This window comes from Zalophus californianus, chromosome 1 (genome assembly GCF_009762305.2).
Source record: "Zalophus californianus isolate mZalCal1 chromosome 1, mZalCal1.pri.v2, whole genome shotgun sequence".
Lineage (NCBI taxonomy): Eukaryota > Metazoa > Chordata > Mammalia > Carnivora > Otariidae > Zalophus > Zalophus californianus.
The window spans coordinates 27,142,964-27,165,979 of NC_045595.1; the positions used below are offsets into that span (position 1 = coordinate 27,142,964).

The 23,016-nt window shown below is 38.6% G+C and overlaps 1 long non-coding RNA gene across 1 annotated transcript in view; it reads left to right on the plus strand.

Annotated features, from left to right (window-relative positions):
* LOC113918940 overlaps positions 1-8,634 on the plus strand; it is a 278,736-nt gene extending 270,102 nt beyond the window's left edge. The window contains exon 4 of the long non-coding RNA XR_003518731.2: positions 8,457-8,634. This is a non-coding gene — a long non-coding RNA (uncharacterized LOC113918940). The remainder of the gene's footprint in view (positions 1-8,456) is intronic.
* Positions 8,635-23,016: the final 14,382 nt, after the last annotated feature.

The window sequence follows — 23,016 nt, forward strand, 5'->3', positions numbered from 1 at the left end:
TTATTTGAGGTCAGTGAAATCATGACTGAAATCAATATTCTTCATCCACATCCAATGTAAAAGAAAAATTAAATAAATAATCTGGATGTTATATTTAAGTGGTTCCATGGATGTAAATCCATGGATGTATGGATGTAAATCATACATTTGATAAAATTATCCACATGTTAGATAAGAGCTAGTTATGTGTTAGTCACCATTCTAAGTGCTGGAGATTATCCAAGGAATAAGACAAACAAAATTCCTGCACTCAAGGAGCATACATTCTAATGGCAGGAATCAGAAAATAAATCAATTAACATAAATAAACAATAAAATATCAGATTGTGACAAGTGCTATGAAGCAAAAAGCAGAATGATATCATAGAGTGTGAATGGGGGACTGCTTTCAAAAGAGATGCCAGGGAAAGCAAGTCTGAGAAGGTGGTATTCTAAGCCAAGATCTAAATAATATGAATGAGCACGTTACACCCTGGATAGAGGGGACCTAGTGCAAAGTCCTCAGACATAGATGACCTTGTTGTGTTCAGGGAACAAAGAGAAGTCCAGAGAGGTTGAAGCCCAGTGAGTGATGGGATAGTCACTAATAAACTGAGATTTCAGATGTAGCAGGGTAAGGTGATGCAAGGCTTCCCAGCCATGGTAAGGATTTAGTCCAAGTGCAATGGGAAGCTCTTAGTGGGTCTTAATCAGAGAATGGCATGTTCTAACTTGCATGATTAAAGACTGGTTCTGGGGAAGAACCAGTTAGGACGTGTCAGTCAGGACTGAAGAAGTGGGTGAGAATGGAGAGAGAGAGAAGCAGGTGGATTAGGAACATATTTTAGAGGTAATAACTCTTGCAGTTGAAGTGGATGTCAGGCAAGAGAAGTCAAGGATGACGTTTAGGTTTTTGGCACCAACAACAGGGTAAGTGTTGTATAATGCCTGTTACTACACTTTGAGATGGGGGTAAGCTAGGAGAAGACATGGGGTTTTCTTTTTATGGTTGGGAAGGGATTGGAGAGGGGGTGGTAGGTAGGAATCAAGGGTTCTGTTTTGAATATGTTACATTCCAAATGTGCATTAGACATTTAATCAATCATCTGTATGCTTTTTTAAAGTTACAGTTCTCAAATTCATCCATGTCACTTAGGAATATATTTGGTTTCAGGTAAGAAAACAACCACGTGGAAGTGGCTTAAACAAATAGGGACTGGTTTCCTTCATATAGAACCACATGGGGACATGTGGCACAGACCTGTGCTCAACCATGTCATCAAAGACCCAGATTCTTTGTAGTGCTGTATTATGCTATCCTTAGCATTTGGGTCATTGCTATGGCTATAAGAGGGTGGCTGCAGCTCCAGACTTTAGTGTACACATTTAAGTCATTTAAGTCAGAAAGAAGTGGGTAACATGGTGCTAGAAGCATTTATCTTTTATATATATATATATATATATATATATATATATATATATATATATATATATGCAAACTTTTCTGAAGCTCTCATCAGAGACTTACACTTATTCTCATTGACCAGAGCTGTGTCACACTGCAACCCTTAACTGCAGGGGAAACCTGGAAAAGAGAACATCTAGCTGGGCACATTGGTGCCCTATACAAAATTAGGGTTATAATAACAAGAGAGAAAAGGCACTTGATATTGGGTAGACAATTAACAAGTGTCTGCCAATCCAGGGTCTTCCAATTTAGAAGTTCTGGGGCAGGAGAAGTTGGGGAGGCTGATAGTGCCACACATTCTAATGCAAGCTAGGATTGCATAAAATCTGGTATAGACAACAAGTAGAGAGCTCAAGAATGGACTGAGCAGGGCTTCCTCTTCCTCCTCGATTCTTAAAAATACCTTTTATACCATCATTTACCTCTTCAGAGATTAACAGGACAATGGATGTGGACCACTTTGTCTTCTGAGGTTGCCCTTTCGCACCTCTCTGTGGAATAAATTAGCTTATTATTTCAGAGGTAATTGTGAACTTTTATCTTCTAAAATGTCATAATTTCCCTTATCTGGGGACCCCACACCTTCCTGGAGTCAGGATGGGTTTTAGAAACATAGCTTTCTCCAACCGCTGGGTGAAATGATTGTTTCTGCACCCCCACCTCTCCAATTCTGTCCTGTATCAGGCTCAGTCTGTCATGTTCATCATGTAAGTCAGAACAAGAGTGGATGGCAGGCCCAGTTATCTTGAGCTTGGGTATAATACAATGTGTCACTCCCCATTACAGAAATTATCATTAATTATTAACAGCAACATCTTTGGCATGATGCATTGTCTACCTTGTCACTGCCAAAAATGGGATGGTGATTAATGGATGCCCCTTGGATGGAATACAGCAAAGTACAATGTAGAAAAGGAAGCTCAGGAGCTTGGAAAAAAAGCACAGAGTACTGAATAGCTTGGTGTCTCTCTCTGACTCTCTCTTTCTTTCAACACAGACATACTCTAAAAAGGTGGAAAAAACAGGCCTTTGCCAAGTTGGAAAGAAAATATATTTTTTTTCTTAAATTCTAGACAAGACATTTTAGACTTCCTCTTTGTTTTTATCTAATCATTTGAACCTGGTGTTATATGTAGGGCCTGTGCAGGACAAAGTTAATTTTTGGAGCTATCCACTTCCTTTATGTTCTTTCCTATGCTTTTTGTTCTTTCCATGTTCTTTACATGCTTTCAGGGCCATTTTTCCTATGTGTCTATGCCCTTGAACTTTCCCAACTAGTATCTCCACCATCAGAACAAGAACTCTAGGAGTATGCAGTTTAGAATTGGTGCAGAGGCTTAATCATGCTATCAAGAACCTAGACCACTTTCTAGACTCTGCTTCACCATCCTTAGCTTATTGGCTGTTCTTCATGGTTGGACTATAGCTGCTATAGCCCCAAGCATCCCATCCACATTCAAAACAGAAAGTAGGGGAAAGGACGGTGCCAGCGGCATCTATTTCCTTTTCATTAGCAAAGGAAAAGCTTCCCCATAAATCCCTAAACTGTAAGGAAAGCTGGGAAAAAGCATATTTACCTTAGCAAGACTGGAATTCTGGATGCTAGAATAAAGGAGGCAATAGATTGATGTTTCCACTTAGCTGGGTGATGACTATATTGATGACCATGAGTTATGGATGACGAATGCATTCTACCCCATAGGTAACAAGTGAGGCTTCCTGCACAGATGCACATCACAGGAGGCGGAGGGGGGACACTAACTAGGCTTGAAGGCAGGCTGGTGAGAAATGTAGATCCTTTTAAGTTAGACCTTGTAAACTTACGCTGTGTGTAAGATTTAAGCTGCCTCCATGACTTCATTCTCTCTGAACTTTGGCAATGAATCAGTGGCTCCTGTCCAGGGTCTTTAGGAGTATCTATCACCCTGAGAAAGGGAGGAAAGATATCTGGAGTCCATGTCTTTTTAAAAGGAGGATATAATGCTCTGACACAGAGTGTAATATTTGCTCTTACCTGGAGATCAAGCAATTAATAATATTTTATCATAAAATGTCAAAAGAATGTTAATATAGTAATCTGAGTCAAAATAAAAACAAAAATTTCTACTATGTTCAGAGCAACACTGGCACTCTTTCCTCATGGACTAATGGTTATTTATTTGTGTGCTTTTACCTCCTCACACTTATTTTTAATGGTGGTATTATCTGTGTTAAAAAAATGGTGTTAAAAAGTTGTGGTATAATTTGTATACAGCCAAATCCTCAAGTCTTAAGTATACTATTCAATCAGTTTTAATGAAAGTATATCAAGGCACAAAACATTAATACCACTTCAGAAAAGTTCCTTTATGCCCCTTCCCCATCATTCCTCCCTCCTCTCCTCCAGCAGAAACAACCACTAATCTGATTTTTACCACTAAGGTTAGTTTTACATATTTTTGAATTTCATATAAATTGAATCATTCAGAATGCTCTTTGGTTTCTTTCACTCAGCATAATATTTTTTGAGATTGACTTATGTTGTTACATGGGTCTGTAGATTATTCCTTTTTATTGCCTATTAGTATTCAGCTGCATGATTATAACACAATTTATATACCCAATGTCCTGATGAGGGACACCTGACTTTTGTTCATCTTTGTGCTACTAGGAATAAAGCTGCTATCAACATTTGTGAACAAGGCTTTTTGTGGACAAATACTTTTATTTTTCTTGTGTAAAAAACTAGAAATGGAATTGCTGTCTTATGGTATTGTATGTTTATATTTTAAAGAAATTGCCAGATAGTTTTCCAAAGTTGTATCATTTTATACTCTTACCAGCAATGTGTGAGAGTTCCAGTTGCTCCATATTCTCTCTAATATTTGATGTAATTAGGCTTTTAAATTTTTGATGGTTGGGTTTTGGTACCTCATGGTTTTAATTTCTGTTGCACTGATGACCAGTAATGTTAAATATGTTTTCATCTGTGTATTGGCTATTTGTGTATCTTCTTTTTCAGTGTCTGTTCAAATATTTTTGCCGAGTTTTTTATGGGACTGTTTGTCTTTTTATTTTTTGAGTTATGGGAGTTCTTTATGTATTCTGGGTACAAGTCATTTGTTAAATATATACATTGTGAATATTTCTTTTAGTTTGTGGTTTGCCTGTTCATTTCCTTTACAGTATTTTTGATAAGTAGAAGCTTTTAATTTGAATGAAATCCAAGTTAAGTTTTTTTTTTAATGGTTTATGCTTTCTGTTTCTTCTCTAAAAAGTGTTACTTGAAGTTCACAGAGATATTCTCCTATTTCCTCTAATAATTCAATTGTTTTTACTTTTATGTCTACATCTATATGATCCATCTTGAATTGATTTTTCTGTCTATGGTGTGAGGTAGGGGTCTGGCTGCTTTTTTAAAAAAATTTATTTATTTTTAATTTTTTCCCAAATGTGGACAATAATAATACATAGAAAATCTGGTAAGCTTTCAAAATTAGAGATAGTCTTGGTTTCTGGCCCACTGTGCTGTGGCTAATGGGATAGCAAATGCATACAGTTTAGTGACTAAGAGCATGGTTTGGAATCACAGTTCTGCCAGTTGCTAACAATGTGATGTTTGTAAATTAATCATCTCTATTTCTTCATCTATAAAATAGCAATGGTATCTGGCCATAGGGTCTGTGTAAATTTTCTATCTATAAAGTAACAATAGTTCCTATGTTATGGGATTAATATGAAGATAAAAAGAATTTGTATATGTACAGTACTTGAATGACTACCCAACACTAACCACTTTATAATGCTAGCTATAATATATAATGTAGCCTAACTCAATTTCCTCCCTTGATCTTTCTTATTTCAGACTGGCCATTCCTTGAGTGCTTACCAATGGAGGGAATCTGTGTTAGGTACTGGGAATGGTACAGTGCATAGGACAGATGTGGTCCCTGCTGTCATGATTTTTCAGTTTACTGAGGGAGAAAGATATTAATCAAATATCATGAAAAGTATAGAGGTAGTATATAGAGTATAAGGCGGTCTAAAATTCTAAGCCCCATTCTCTTCTGGGAAGTCAGGGAAAGCCTTTCTGAGGATGAGAAGTGGACCAAAAATGAAGAGTATGGAGCAGTCTAACTGATGGCAAGCTCATTAAGGGCAGGAACTAAATTTGCTTATTGTTCCCCCCAACATCATTCAGCTTGAGAAGCCTAAATGCTTGTTGAGAATCTTTTTTAAGGGAAAAGACATATAAAGCAGTGCCTGTCAAAAAGTTTCCTAAATGAGGGACTGAATGAAGGAATGAAATAAATATATTTATTGGGTGCTTAAAACAGTAGGCAGCGTGAAGGTGTGATGGGTCTCTCAGATGTCAATCTTTTTTTTTTTTTAATCTTTTCAAATTTGTGTTTTTATTTCCTTTGGGTAAATATCCAGCAATAGAATTACTGGATTATATGGTATTTCTATTTTTAATTTTTGTTTTCCTCAGTAGTTGCACCAATTTACTTTCCCACCAATAGTGCATGGTGTTCCCTTTTCTCTACACCCTCACCAACACTTGTTATTGCTCGTCTTTTTGATAATAGCCACTCTGACTGGTATGAGGTGATAACTCATTGTGGTTTTGATTTGCATTTCCCTGATGATGAGTGATATTGGGTATCTTTTCATGTATCTGTTGGCCATTTGCATGTCTTCTTTGGAAAAAAATGTCTATTAAGGTGCTCTGCCCTTTCTTTAATCATATTGTTTATTTATTTATTTATTTATTTTGGTGTTGAGTTGTATGAATTCTTTATATATTTTGGATATTAACCCCTTGTCAGATATTCATTTGCAAATATCATTTACAAATATCATTTACAAATATCTTCTCCCATTCAGTAGGTTGCCCTTCTGTTTTGTTGATGGCTTCTTTTGCTATGCAAAAGATTTTTATTTTGATGTACTCCCAATAGTTTTTCTTTATTATGTTATGTTAATCACCATACATCATTAGTTTTTTTTTCATTTTCTTATTGTTATGTTAATCACCATACATTACATCATTAGTTTTTGATGTAGTGTTCCATGATTCATTGTTTGTGCATAACACCCAGTGCTCCACGCAGAATGTGCCCTCTTTAATACCCATCATCAGGCTAAACCATCTCCCCACCCACCTCCCCTCTAGAACCCTCAGTTTGTTTCTCAGAGTCCATAGTCTCTCATGGTTCTTCTCCCCCTCCGATTCCCCCCCCTTCATTTTTCCCTTCCTACTATCTTCTTCTTTTTTTAACATATAATGTATTATTTGTTTCAGAGGTACAGGTCCGTGATTCAACAGTCCTACACAATTCACAGAGCTCACCATAGCACATACCCTCCCCAATGTCTATCACACAGCCACCCCATCCCTCCCATCCCCACTCCAGCAACACTCAGATGTCGATCTTGAGTTTCTGATGCATTCACTATTTTTTTAAACATATAATGTATTATTTGTTTCAGGGGTACAGGTCTGTGATTCATTAGTTTTACACAATTCACAGTGCTCACCATAGCACATAGCCTCCCCAGTGTCTATCACCCAGCCCCCCCATCCCTCCCACCTCCCTCCCCTTCAGCAACCCTCAGTTTGTTTCCTGAGATTAAGAGTCTCTTATGGTTTGTCTCCCTCTCTGTTTTCATCTTGTTTCATTTTTCCCTCCCTTCCCTTATGATCCTCTGCCTTGTTTGTCAAATTCCACATATCAGTGAGATCATATGATACTTGTCTTTCTCTGATTGACTTATTTCACTTAGCATAATACCCTCTAGTTCCACCCACGTTGTTGCAAATGGCAAGATTTCATTTTTTGATGGCTGCATAATATTCCACTGTGTATATATACCACTTCTTCTTTATCCATTCATCTGTTGATGGACATCTAGGCTCTTTCCATAGTTTGGCTATTGTGGACATTGCTGCTATAAACATTGGGGTGCATGTGCCCCTTTGGATCACTACATTTGTATCTTTGGGGTAAATACCCAGTAGTGCAATTCCTGGGTCATAGGGTAGCTCTATTTTCAACTTTTTGAGGACCCTCCATACTGTTTTCCAGAGTGGTTGCACCAGCTTGCATTCCCACCAGCAGTGTAAGAGGATTCCCTTTTCTCCACATCCTCACCAACATCTGTCATTTCCTGACTTGTTAATTTTAGCCATTCTGACTGGTGTAAGATGGTATCTCATTGAGGTTTTGATTTGGATTTCCCTGATGCCAAGTGATGTTGAGCACTTTTTCATGTGTCTGTTCGCCATTTGGATGTCTTCTTTGGAAAAATGTCTGTTCATGTCTTCTGCCCATTTCTTGATTGGATTATTTGTTCTTTGGGTATTGAGTTTGATAAGTTCTTTATAGATTTTCGATACTAGCCCTTTATCTGATAGGTCATTTGCAAATATCTTCTCCCATTCTATCAGTTGTCTTTTGGTTTTTTTGACTGTTTCCTTTGTTGTGCAAAAGCTTTTTATCTTGATGAAGTCCCAATAGTTCATTTTTGTGATTTATTCACTATTGAGAAACACACTATTATGTGTCTCAGTTATTAAGATGCTGCCTGAGTCTCCTCTCATCTTAGAGGAGTCAGGAAGGCTGCCCTGGGCAGAGATTAATGAAGCAGCTGGAGAGAGCATGGGTAGGTACAGGCAGAAGGAAGGGCTCTTACTTGAAGCTCTGAGAACTGCTGAAACCCAGGGAGCCTCCTGGTGGGGGGCGGGGGAGGGCTGTAAACCAGAGAAGGGTATCCAGACAGTTCTCTGTATGGAAGAGAAGAATGCAAGCAAGGGAGCCAACAGCAGGCAGGTTGAGCCACTGCAGTTTCATCCTGGACGAATGGCTATGCGTGCTCACCTTGTCCTCATTGAGCTGTGGCTTATTGTGTCTGGAAGGGCCACCTGTGTCTGAAATTCATCATCTAGTATGGGAGAAAATGCAGAAACAAATAGGGGAGTGCTGTTAAAAGCCACCTAATAGATTATTCTCTAACATTTCTCGATAAGGTCGCACCTGAGCTGAATCTTGCAGTGTCCTAGAGTTGCCTGGGTGAAAACAAGTGGAAAGAACAGAAGGAATGCTCGGCAGAAGCAAGAGAGAACACAGCATATTTCCTCTCTAATAACTTGTCCTGATTCTGGCATCTACAAATGCTAACATCTCTGAATTTAGCTGGGCTATTTTGGAAGGTAATTAATTTTTTGTCTGCACCACCACTTGGGATAATGAATATCCATGAGGTTTCCACTCATCATGAAAAACATACTTTTATTTGTTTTAAATTTGTCTAAGTGCTTCCTAGTTTAATATTTTCTTCTTTTTTTGCTACATACTTTTCCTTTTTTTAAAAAGATTTATGTATTTATTTTAGAGAGAGAGAGAGGGCAGGGGGAGGGGCAGAGAGAGAGGGAGAGAGAGAATCTCAAGCAGATTCCCCACCTAGTGCAAAGCCTGATACAGGGCTTGATATCAGGACACACGAGATCATGACCTGAGCCAGAATCAAGAGACGGATGCTTAACTGACTGAGTCACCCAGACAACCCCAAATTTTTCCTTCTTTAACCTAAATTAAAGCTCAGGATTCCTAGAGAAGTGCCTAAAATGTATTATACATTTATACACAAACATACACATACACACAAAAATATAAATACATATGTTGATTTTTATTGGGGTACATTTATTGAATCAGAAAATGAAAATTCACTTACTTAGGGAGGAAATATAAAATATTTTTATTTGAAATATATTTAGGTTGTAAAGTTTTATGAAAAATTTGATAAAGTTCAAAAACTAAAGGACAGTCAATTATGTTTCCTCTTTGGAAAATAATCAATTGTCAAAGGATTAAGACTTAAGAGAAGGGATAGATTTATATTTAAATTTTAAAATAGATTTGTTTCAAAATGTGTCATTCCAGTAATAATGGTGAAAATCAAGATTACCATGAAGCTTACATGGGATTTTGAGTTAACCACCCAAACTAATTAAGCAAAATTATCCTAATTTGTTTATTATGTTAATGATCTGAATTAATTTATAGTAATTTAGCATGTATTACTAAAGATTTATTATGTTTCCTACTAAATGACTTAAGAGCTATAAATCCCACGGTTAAATGTAATTAGTGGAGACATATTTATCGAAAGGGATAATTACATCTGATAAAAGTTCTTCAGTTAGGCTTAATTAAAACAGATTATTCCCCCATAAATGAAAAGTAAATATGGTAATTACTGGGTAGATTTTCATAGCAAAAATGAGTATCTCAGCATTTCAGTTTTCTAAAAGGGGTAGGAAAACAAACTATGTAACAGATTATTTCCCAATAAAGTATGATTAATAATCCCTGGGAAATAGGCATTTTCCAGGAGTAAACATTTTGCTATTAAATCACTAAAAGGGGAATTTTGCTCAGGAAAATTTATCATTAACTGACTTCTAAAGTGGACTATGGCTATTTTTGAACATAATGAATAGTGTTTTAAGGAAATTTCCTTTTTTTTTTTCCCGAGATTATCTCTAGCTCAGCTAAATAGCAGTGGTAAGGAGAAAAATGAAAGTTAATCACTCTGGAAATAAAATTTTCCACAATAACTTGGACTGGGTATGGCTATACAGGCACAGAATGTATAAGACCAAAATCTCAGAACATGTTCAGGACTTATAAATACTGAGATTACATTGTAAACCTATGTATCAGTTGCAGGTGTGCACACATATTAATGTGTAAAACTACATACAGGGCATATTTTAGATTTTCTTTTGTATTTAATCAGTATTTTTTTTCAGTAGCAACACTAATACTAAAAAAATTCCACTTTACTTTTTTAAAGCATTTTCAGGAAATTATTAGTTCATTAGATCATTCTATCCCCCTGGAAGACAGATGAAGCAGGGGTTATTGGCCTCCGAGAAGCCAGGTTCAAGGTTACACAGTTAATTAGTATATGAGTTAGGACTTGATATTTGGACCCTTAGTATAACATCCTCTCTCTGGCATCATTAAAGTATAGACGGGTCCACGAACATGGTGGGAAGATGGGGTTGACTACATGCTACATGCTACAAACTAGTATGCATAAGTTCATCTCTGTAGCATGGCCAGGTGGAACATTCTATATTCATGGTATGGCTCTGCGGTTAAAATAAATAGCAAAACAAACAAGCCTGGTATGGTGGATCCCCTTGGAGCCAAGTAGATGGGATCACCTACAGACTGGGTGATGAATGGCATGCATGGTCTGCATGTGGAAGGATGAAGGCATAGGGCCACCATCTACTGCTTATCTGCCACTTGGTGGAGCTGAAACTAGACCCTGGCCATTCTCACTCCTAGATTTTTGCCATATTTAAATATGTGCCTTTCTCTGGAGACCTCAAAGTATTATCACAGACAGTATTGCATTTCTCCTTACAATATCCTTTTGCATTCCATAGAGCCCAGGTGATTTATCAAAGTCAGGAGCTATGGCTAATATATGCTCTGTCCTCCCAGAATTACATAAATGCCTAAGCACAGAGGCTGAGGAGAGACCTGTGCTGCCATAGCTGTAAAACTGAAGGCTTTTTAAGAAAGACCTCAAGCAGAAGCTCTCCTCTTTTATGCATGGGCTTTAAAGGGCTCTTTCCCCCCTCCCCGACCAAGAATAATTGAATTAATATTTTTAAATGTTTACTGAATGCTACACATTAGGCAACTCCATTTTAATCAATGTCTACATTAGTTTCAGAGATCTGCTTCATTTTTATTGTTGAAAGATGTCAAGTTGTATCGGTCAAATGCAACTGAAGGACGTTTCAAACAGTTTTACTAAATATAGCTTAAATATCACTGTAATAGACCCCAAAGGGTGTCTAGATTCATTGGGCATACTGGGAATTGATCATTTCATTTGTGGTGCCACTATGTGGGCCACATTATGTCACTCTCAGGTCACTTTTTAACATAGAGATGTTGGCTATCTTTGTTGAAATGATAACTGAATTCTTAAGACTTGCATAAAAACCATACCAAATTCAGACATACACCTGGGTCTCTAAGTCTCAGAGGCAAATTCAGTGCGTGTGAGTAAAAATAAACAGTTTGATGACCAAAAGAATCTATATTTTGAAAATTAAAAATGAGATTAAAGGACTTTTAATTACTGATGAATTATTTGCGAGCAGTAGGTCCGATAAGTACTTTGGTGAGAAGTAGTAGATGGACAGATGCAACTTGTATCTGAGCAGAGATGCTCCAACCCCCATGTCTGTGGCCATGCATCAGGATTCCAGAGCTTTTTCATAAGAAAAATATAACTTTATTCACATAAAGATGATGACAGTTAAACAAATTCAAGAATTTCCATAGGGGTGATATAATCATATCATAATAAGGGGTATGAATTGTGGGGTCAGAGTGCTTGGATTCAAATATGGCTTTGCCAGGTATTGGCTGTCTGTTCTTGGGGAAATTTCCTGAACTGTCTGTATCTTGTTTTCCTCATCTGCAAAGTGGGGGTAATATTAGTTCCTACCTCATAAGATTGAGTAAAGGTTAGATAATTTTAGGTCTCATTATTAACCCAAATAGATTTAGGATTAGATTTATTTACATTTGCCTGATGTCTACATGCTCCTGCAAGATTTTGTATTAGAGCTACATGTACACTTTTGGCCTTGATTTAATATAATATATGCTAAATGATGTGAACAGGCTGATTCAGGAATAGGCTAATTTTGGCTTCAGACTGAATGCATCTGAGTGGCATTCATTATCCTGTTACATTACCTTGTTACCTGTGAAGTTTTCATTATTCTGTTACATTAGCCTGCTCTCCACATGGTTTTCATTTTGGGGGTGGGCAAGGTAGGATGTGCCCTTGGTAATTTAGTGGTATGAATGATTATTAAGAGAAGAAATCTGTGTCCATCAAAAGCTGTCATGTGCTAGCTGTCCAAACAAGAACCCCATTTTTAAAATCTATTTTGCTCTGCTGTTTTATATTCATGATTTGCTTTAATATATTTTGATTCTGAATTCCAAAGGATCAATGTCATTATCCTCAAAGTAAATAACATATTTCTAATCTGCTCTACTTTTTCATAGCAGATAAATCAGTTTTTCAAGTCTTTTTCTTCACATTTGTTCATTGACTTTACCATCATTAATTTTTACTGTTTCCAGAACATGGTTTGCAGCCTAATGATACATCAACTTCTCAACTGTTGTCTATAACATTTTAATATTATCTTACAATTTGACTAAATCATCCAGTGGTTACAAGTAGAAATTTCAGGTGTGAATGGTTTTGAGAAGGTAAAAACCTACCTTTTTTCTTCCTTAATCATTGACTCTTTCCTGTAACTGCCTTTATGGTCCAAGACACTAGGTAAACCCTACAGCTCCTATGGAAAAATGCCCAATACTACCACAGGTTAAAAAACCGATTGCTATTCATGAATTTAAAAATGCATTATGCATTAATTTATTTATCTTCTTAAAGTTCACCTTCTCTCTCTGGGATGCTCTCTCCCCAGTCTAATTTCTTTAAAACAAAATTCAAATACATAGAGGGTGATTGAATACCATTTACTGGGAAATCATGAACTCTTGGTGTTTTTATTTTTTTAAGGTGGATGTGAGGAACATGTGGATTTTTTTTTTTTTTAGCTCTATGAGTCCCTCTAAACCAAATACTTCTACTTTAAATAAAAATTATAGCCGTAACTTTTCCTAATGTTAACGGTAGAGTACATGAAGGGGAAAAAATGTGCAATTTGTTAAAAGTAATCCCAACTCTTTATTGCCTTCCAATCCAAGATAATTGCATATAAAGAAATTCATTTAAATTATTGACACTAATTTACTAACTAGAATTTTAAATAATAATTTCATGAAAAGGAAAATTCAGCAAAGTCTTAGAAATAAACAAGATTTAACAACTTATTAGAACTGTTTCTACATTTTTATAAATCAAAACCATATTTCTGTAATTTTGGCAGCAACAATTTTCTTTTTACAGAATATGAAGAAATATCATGTATAAGATGTGGCTTGGTAACTACGTATTTTAGTTCTTATTAAAACAACTACAAATTGCTTTTTTTCCCTCCTTGTTTTTGTTCTTTATGTATTCTATTTCCAGAACTTATAAACTGAAACCTTACCATAACACATTCATTCCAGAGAAGGAAACTGTGGTTATTCTGTGCTTCTTTCATTTTATTCAGCAAATATTTAAGCACTTACTATGCTAGGCATTGTTCTAGGTGCTGGGATATGACAGCTGAATGAGAACTCATTCTTGCCCTCATGGGGCATACTTGGTAGGAGAGGAATACAAACAAAGACCTAATGTATAAAATCATCTCAGCCAGGCAGAGTTCTGTGGTAAAAATAAAGGTAGTAATGTGGAATGGAGTGGTGGTGTGGGGAGGAGGCTACAGAGGAGATGACAGTTGAGCCCCATGGTGAGAAAAACCAGCCCCCTGGACACCAGCATTCCCAGTACTGAGGTAGGGATCAGCTTGGTGTATTTGAGGACTAGAGAAAAAGCTAGTATGACTGCAGCACAGTAACAAAGGGGCAGTGGCAGGAGATATTGTTAGAAAGATTAGGTAGACCCATGGTAAAGGGTTTGCGTTTTATTCTGAGTGTTACGGAAACTCACTGGGAGTTTTGAGCAGGTGATTGACTTGTGACCTAATTTATCTTTTAAGATCACTCTGGTTTTCGGATGGAAAGTGAACTTGGCAGGGGAGGGGCAAGAATGAAAGTAGGAAGTGTAAGATGACCCCTAAACAAGAGGTTCTTTCTTGGAATTGTCAGAATTTCTACCAAGTAGTTTCATTTACAGAGACAACATGGCATTGGGGTAAGGCCTGGGAGCTGGATTCTAGACTAATTCTGCCTCTTGTTCTCTCTCCACCTTGGGCTTTAGATATTGGGCCAGAGCCAGAGAGTCCTTTCCAGCTCTAATATCTTAAGAAGGCTACTCTTTGGACCCCAAGAAATTTCCCCAGTGGTGCAGCGGTCTTACTTCCCTGCTCTGGAACACTGAAGGTTCTTAGCTCTGCTAGTGATTTTAGTAGATCAGTTGTGATGCTGCAGAGAACTGGGGTCAGGTGAAACCAGAGAAAACTCTCACTAGTTAGTTCCAGAGCCAGGTGGAAGGGAAGGGAAGGTGAGACCACTGGACTTTGGGAGCCAAGGTTTCAAGAAGGAAAACCATGTCAGAGGAAAAGCATAACCTGGCCCCTTTGTCAAGTCTGGGACCCTCAGCAAAGCAGGAACCAGAGGTACGGACAGGCTCAGAGGAGTTGAATTTGAGATAGGGTCACCTCAGTGAACAAGAACAAGGAGCCAGCAAGAATCATGGTCCCTCTGAGGAGATAGGGTTATCTGCATAGAAAGAATGGCTTTGGGCTTCTGATCTGACTTCATTTCATAGTACCAGGCATTGTCCAGAAAAGCTAGGAAATGTTTGAAACCTAGAACCTACTTCCTTCTAATCTCTAAGCAAGGGCGACTTAACTGGAGAGTGTGAGAGTAGTCTTACCCTAGGAAGGCTAAAAGGTGCTGCTGATTCAAACCTGTTTTAACATTAGTTCAGCCTTGATCATGTGGCTGGATTCTCAAAAAGGAACCACTCTTCCACTTAGCCTGGTGAGTTCCTCCCAGGCAGAAATTGTGCCTTGGTTCATTTTTGAATCTTAAAACCTTTGCATGGTTCCTGGCATATGATCGTGCTGACTGCATGCATGAACCAGCATCATCAATGAAACCAAGCTACAGTCTCTACTTCAACTGCTCAAGGGCCTATTTCATTCTTGTGTCTCAATTCTACCACAAAATTCTGTCTGGAACACTCTCTTCTTCAAGATTGAGTTCCTGCCCCGGTGTGAACCATTTTCCTTCCTCTAACCCTCCTTTCAGGAAGCAAATCTCAGTGACGGGTTTCTGGATATCCCAGAATGCTGACACCTCGAATTTTCTCTCCCTTCCCTCCCCTTCCCCACTGACCAGCAGGCCTCTCTAACACGTTGCCTTCTAACCCCATCAGGAGCCTTGTTACAAGTACCTGTCAGGCCCTATGAGACTCCTTGCCCCCCTGGGTCTGCAAATGTCTGACCTGATTCACAGTCAACCCAGCCCCAGGTCCATCAAGTCCATTCAAATGGGACAATCTAAAGTGTAAATTCAGTAATAGAGCCAGACTATTTTTTTAAAGATTTTATTTATTTATTTGAGCAAGAGAGAGAGCATGAGCAGGGTGGGGGGCCTGGAGGGGCTGGGAGGGAAGGACAGAGGGAGAGGGAGAGGGAGAAGAAGACTTCTGGCTGAGCAGGGAGCTTGACTTGGGGCTTGATCCTAGGACCCCAAAATCATGACCTGAGCCTAAGGCAGATGTTCAACCGACTGAGCCACCCAGGTGCCCCTAGAGTCAAAACTTTTATTTTTTTTTAATATTTTATTTATTTATTCATGAAAGTCAGAGAGAGAGAGAGAGAGAGAGAAGCAGAGGCAGAGGGAGAAGCAGACTCCCCTCCTAGCAGGGAGCCCGATGTGGGACTTGATCCCAGGACCCTGGGATCATGACCTGAGCCAAAGGCAGACGCTTAACCATCTGAGCCACCCAGGCGCCCTAGAGTCAGAACTTTTAAACTGACATTTCTGTTCAGCCTCCCATAGTGAAGTGACCCTATAAATTAACAATTTTCTTCAGCCTACATCCTCTGCCCAAGATTGATGAGTCATATTTATTCTCAACATTAACAGATCTTTTCTAATGGAGGCATCAGAATTCACAACCAAGCTCTGTTCTATGACCTCTGGTTTGTGCAGAAAAGAATTTCATATGAAGAAATTCCAAGGCCAATTTTCAGAATAGGTCAATGTGTGTAATTTTAAGACACATTTGTTTGGGAGAGTAGGAAGAGCATAGGAAATAAAAAACAAGGCAGAGAGAATTCCCATTAAAGGTGTTCTCTTGAACTGACTCAGGAGAAGATATTTAACCTGTTGAATAGCAATGGAAAGACTGGGCAGGAAATGAGTACATTGCCAGCGCCATGGAAAACCAGGTAATTGTCCGAGCATTCAGAAAAAGATCTAATTCAATTTAGCAAGCTCGAGGAATCATTAAGAGCTTGAACTCTGGGGACTGACTCCCTGAGTTCTTATTGCGGTTAGGTGCTAAGTGTGTGACCAGGGACAGCTCACTGAACCTCTTTCTTCCCCAATTTTCTTGATAATAAAACTGGGATGATAATAGTACCTCACTTACCGGAGTATGAGGATTAAATGAGTCAGTCATTGTAAATGTTCAAGCACAGAGAATAGCACAGCAAATGGCAGACTTGGTTATTACTGTCATTGTTACTTTAACCTCACCATCTCTAGTGGTCACTCTAGACCGTGCCACAATCACCTACCCCCTGGAATATGGTATTTCTTGGGTGATAACACTGCTATAGACTCTTCATTTGTTACTCAGCATCTGCCCATGCCTCACTTAAAGCCTTTCTCCTCAGTTTGGTCCAAGTGACCTTTTACAAAAGTAGATCTGATCATGTGACTTCCAGATGAAAACCTTCCAGTGAGTGCCCACAACTCTTGAATCGAATCCATACTCCTTTGTTCAAATGGCACTATTATTTAAAGGATCCAATCTATACTCGACTTCATGGTCCTAATCACAGTCTCAATGAACTAATTAATTATGTGATCATTTAATGTCTATCCGCCTAATTACACTATGACTTCCATTATCTAGTGGGGGAAGAATTTTCTGTTCCACCTCTAGTGCCTAGCACAGTTCCTGCCACTTGGTGGATGCTCAGTAAATACTTGTTGAGATATCCACTAAGTATATTTGTTGAATGAATGGATGTGGCTAAGTATAAAGACAGTATGAGACAATTTTGTTATGTGGTGCAATCAAAATTTTCCTTGTGGTTGTGTCTCACACAGTTTTGATGTAAACTTTTATTTTCATTCCATTTAAATGTCACATAATGGGGTAGAATGGAGAGAAAAGACAGAGATAGCAGAAGGAAAGAAGAGTCACAGAAGTAAATTAAACTATTGAAAAACACAAAATAGTTCCATCTTAACATTTAAATGATATGATTTTGAGAATTTAGTGTTAGAGGATTTTTTCTTTTTTCTTTTTTTTTTGCCAATTTTCCAATGTGTTTTGAATTTCAAGTCTGTCAGTGATGTTTTATGATGAAGGCATTTTCTGCATTTTTTTTAAGTTTTAGCATTTACATAGTTGTCTCTCAAATATAACTCTATGCCCAGCATAAATAGGGGAAATCATCTAGACCAAATTACTTTTTTACCGCACAAATAACCAGCATCCTCTTCCTAGAGATTATATAAATTTCTCAATTTTGTCTTTTACTTATAATGTTAGGATTTTGCCTAATAAGTGATATCCACTCATTCACTTTTTCAATAAAGATTTACTAAGTGTCCAATGGGCCAACAACTGTGTTAGGTTTAGCTAAACTCACATTTGGAGTACAAAGCAGATCTTAATGGGTGACTCATACAAAATAACAACCTTTTTTTTGACATAAATTAAAAATGTGCAGCAACTTTTAAATTCCCTGTGCTCACTTAATATTTTAAAGCTTAAATTGACCACAGTAATCAGTGTGTATGTGTATAAGTATGAGTGTGCGTGAGTGTGTGTGTTGGGGGAGATGAGAAGAAATGTCGGTTCTCTCTTTGAACTAAAAATATTTATAAAGTACGCTGTTTAGGGGTGCCTGGGTGGCTCAGTCGGTTAAGCCTCTGACTCTTGGTTTCAGCCCAGGTTGTGATCTCAGGATTGTGAGATTGAGCCCTGCTTCGGGCTCTGCACTCAGCTTCAGATTCTTTTTCTCTCCCTCTGCCCCTCCCACCCTTGTAAATAAATAAATCTTGAAAAAAAAAGTATGCTCTTTAGCAGTGTCACTGGTGACTACATTGTCAACAATAGCATAAAGTGCAGCTGTTCCCCCCCTTGAATCATTTCCTAAGAGAAAGAGCTGACTCAGTTTCTTTCAGCTCTAATCCTTTGGACTCACATATGCTGAAAGCCAAGATTTTGTAAATTTTGGAAAGAGTGGACAAATTAATTGCTCTTACCTTCAGTACTTTCAAAAACCCTCAAGTGTGTGATACAGACCTCTGATCCAGAATAAACAATGCTTAAATCTATCATCTGGATGTTACGGCTGTCTCCAGACTACTTCCTCGGCCTTGACTCCTGATGACTTTAGGCAGTGCTGATCTGAATTAACCCCTAGCCAGTGAGGGCATTTCGTGTGTAAATGCTTGGTGGAAATTGTCAAATACCTCTCCCCCCAATCCCTCATCTGATGCACTTGAACGATGGTAGAGTTTTGTTGAAGCACTGCTTGACAAGCTGCCAGAATGGATAACGGGCATCTCGTGGAGAGTGCTGTGGAGTGAAGAAGTTGAGGAGGATAATTTTCAGGAAGTGAAGCTGTGCATGTGGACTAGCCCACCTGCTCCTCCAACTCACCAGCACAACCAAGGGCTGATTTCAGTGCTCGACAGTCTTTAGCATCCCCAAGAATCTTCTGTGGAATTTACTGGGTCAGATCATCAGTGGCATCATCACCCACCCCCTGCCTGAAGACCTGTCTTTACTAGGTCAGGGCTGGGGGCTGACTTGGGACCAAGCACCTCAGTAGGGGAGGTGGGGTCTTTCCTAAAGGTAGTTTATTTTATTTATATATATTTATTATAATGTATGTGTTATATATTTATTATATATAAACTATTTCCTTCTTTGCTTTGGCTGCCAGGAAGCTGATGAGAGTAATGGGAATACCACTCCCTTTTTATTTTGATGCACTCATTTCAGTCAATGAGAGACAGCATCACAGAGTAGTTAAGAGTATGGATGCTAGATCCAGACCCCCAGCTTTGACTACTGGTTTCCCACCACTGATTTGTGACCTTATGCGCCTGGTTACCTTTCCTGGGCCTCAAATTTTCAAATTAGTGAAACTGGAATATTAGTCAAGGATCATAGAATCCTTGTCAGAATTAAACAAAGTAATACATGAAAAGTGCTAGAGTAGTGCCTGGCACATAGTTAACACCCATGTGTTTTGTTTTATTTTTTTTATTACATATGTGTTATTATTTACTCCTCACCACAATTCTATGGCATGTCTATTTTAAGCCTTGGGTAGAAAACCTGGATTTCAGGAAGAGTTGGTAACTTGCCTGAATTCTCCCATTTGGTGAAGTTTCTGTGATCCACATTCTGTCTCAGTCCAGGTCTTCTGACGGTTCCAGCAGATCACAATATTTTCTGTGTTGTCAGAGATAAAGTTAATGCTTATTCCCCTCTATTAACCAATGCAGTTGTAATATTTGTATTTCCACTCTCTCAGTATAGGTTTTTATATCCCCTTTCCATTGCTTTTTGATTGCACTATCTTATACATCTCTCAGTGTAAGCTGCCACAGATATTTTTTTGAAAAGGCAGGGAATAATTTTCAAATAAAGTAAATACATTTAGGCAAATATTCAGCATGTGTGTCTGTTGCCCGAGTGAGTAGCCACATAAATGCGTTATGATCGACAGTAAAATTGTGCCACTGAATGAGACCCAGGGCAAGCATTGCCAGTATTTTTGGAGAAGCTCCTCTCTACAGAGAACTAAGAAAAGCAGTTTGCTGAGTAAATCCAGTGTCATCTGTTTCCATTGTACTGGATTTACCAACAAAACTCCACAAATTATAGAGAACGACAACAAGATATAAATTCAAAGAATAAGAGGCTGTATTTTTCTTGAATGCGTAAAAATTGGAGGCAGAAACTGTGGTTCAGCTGACTTGATAATTGGTTGAAACTTGGATATTGATTGAGTCTAGTTCCTGCAGAGAATTTCCCCCCTTACGAAGTAAGGAAAGTAGGTCAGAGCAGATAGCATGGCTGGAATGCATAACAAGTTGCTAAGAAGTAGAAGCTAAAATGATTTAGCAAAGACTGGTGAGAACCAGCTTATCAATTCATGAATGCATAGAATGTCTGTTTCTGTGTCATCATCATCCCTATTACCTCTAATTTGAAGGAGAGAGCCCCACACCAGAAATCATCTCCAGTTCTTTTGGTCTTTGTCATGAAGCTCACAGTTTTCCCTTCCTTATGGGGATTCCTTATGTTTTCTCCTTTTCTGGACAACAGCTGATTGTTTCCTGCTGCTTCAAACCTCAGGAAGCACTTTTACAAGGCTGCGGAGGCGAAGTGCACTTTCTGGGGTTCTTTAAGACTGCAACCGACACCAGAGGAGCTAGTCTTCCATCAGGACCCCTGAAAATGTCCGTCACTAGAATCACTGCAGGAAGTTAGCATGCCTGGCATGCTGTGGCCATGACCTTTAGCCCCAGCCTTTCAGCCTCTGCACTGCTGACCAACTGGGCTCTGCAAACATTCTGACAGCCACTACATGTATAGAGTCTGCTTGGGGGATGAGATGGACCTCATCCCAGGGAGGAGCTTTCCAATAGTCTGCAGAGCTGTCTCTAGGAATTTGGGAAACAGCCCCTTCAATCTAGCTGTGCCATGAGCCAATCACTAGCAGGGGCTTTTTAATCTCAGAATAAATACATGTGATGTGGAGCAACGAGGGATTTTTGCTGTTCTGTTACCGAGCACAGATCTTCCCAGAGCAAAGCTTTCAGGCCCTGGGGATCCCCCTGCCTTCCCCTGCTTGATTACTTAAAACAAACTGTTATATTGGATAAACAGAATTTTTCTGTTTGTTTCACAGGAAGATTCCCTCTTATTTCTTCTTGAAGTAGTTCATGGAAGTTCCCAAATGCTCAGGAAAAGCCATCTTCCATTTCAGTGTGGCATGGGGGGTGCTTCTGTGAGATCCACAGACTCTCAGCAGTTGCTGTGAATTATGGCACAATACCTTACGTGAACTCTTCCAGAGATGGCAGAGAAGCAGCCCTTTGATTCCCATCCCAGTTTCTCATGTAAGCCAAACCCACATCATCCGAGCAGTTCTGTACTGCATAATTGTCCTGTCACCAAAGGAATGCGAAGAAATAGCTGATGAACCTGAAAGAATGTGACTAATTATCTCCTGCATCCATTAAGCGTTGGGAGGCCGAGTTTAGAAATAGCCTTATGCTGATCCTCAAGTTGTGGGCAGTTAAAGTGCTCTATAAATAGAAGTGGTGGGTTCATGCATTTATTTATTCCTTCTTCAAATATTTATTGAGTACCCACCGTGTGCCTAGCGCTGGGCTAGGTGCTGGGATGCAGTGGTGAACAAGACAGATATAAGCCCAGTCCTCACAGAACCTCCATTCTAATGAGGGAAATAGACAATTAACAAGTCACAACTACAGACTTGAAGGTGGTGAGGTGGAAGGCCACTAAGGCAGCGCTGTGGACTGAGTAGTTGGGGAGGGTCTCTCTAAAGAGAATATTAGAGCAAAAACCTGAAGGATGAGAATGAGCTGGTGCCACGAAGAGTTGGGGACAGGGCATTTCAGGAGAGAGAAAAGCAAATGCCTAGAATGTGAGGACTTGCTTACTGTGTTGGGGAAACAGAAAGGAGGCTCTGTGCTTCTCCTCTTCTCCCTTCTCTGCCACTTTCCCGCCTCAGTTGGTGCAATGATTCTGGAAGAAAACAGAGGACCAAATCAAGCAAAGTTAATAAAAATATGGCAGACAAAAGTATCAATTTTTTTAATGAGAAATGCAACTTACCATTCAAAATAGTATTTCTTCACATCTTTGACAATTTGTGCCATCAGAATCAGTATTCATGAGAAGGGCGATCATTTCTTGATTAAAAATCTAATACCTAAGTGTGATTCTAATATATTAGTGAATGCCTATGGGAGCCATTTTCGATTAAATGCTACTGAATATATCTGTATGTGATTGTCACTCAGTAATTATCTAGAGTAAAATCGTGTGCTATGAATGCTTAAATTTGAAACTGGGTAAAAAGTATAAAAATTATAGCTTGATTTTTTTTTGTCCTACAAAGCATTAGGATCACTTCAAAGAAATTTTCATGATATACCTTTTTTCCAAAGTATATTTTTGTTGTCTCCCTACTTCTTCCATGATTATTCTGTCCTTTGTCAGTGAAAGGAATTGTTGCTTTACTGCTCCTTTCAAACATCTGGGCTATTTTACTTTATTTTAGATTTACAAAATGCCATCGATTCTACAAATATTTATTGGGTATTGCTCTATGTCCAGCTCTCAGTTAGGTGTTGGGAATACAAATACGAGTAGGAGAGAATGTTTATCCTCTTGGACATGCCATTATGTGCCTCTTAGGGCAAGCCTTCCAATTACAAAGTGACAATTTAAAATTTGCTACTCTCTAAAATTCTTCAATATCGTAGAACTAGTTATGACAGCAGTTTATCCCCAAACTTACATGGTAAATAGGGAAATATAATTTTACCACCTGTTCTTAGAGACCAAAAATAAAAACTGAAATGAAAACAAACTCCTGCCCAAACAAAATTCTTTCCAAACCCTGTCGGCAAAGTGATGAGCACACGGGTGCT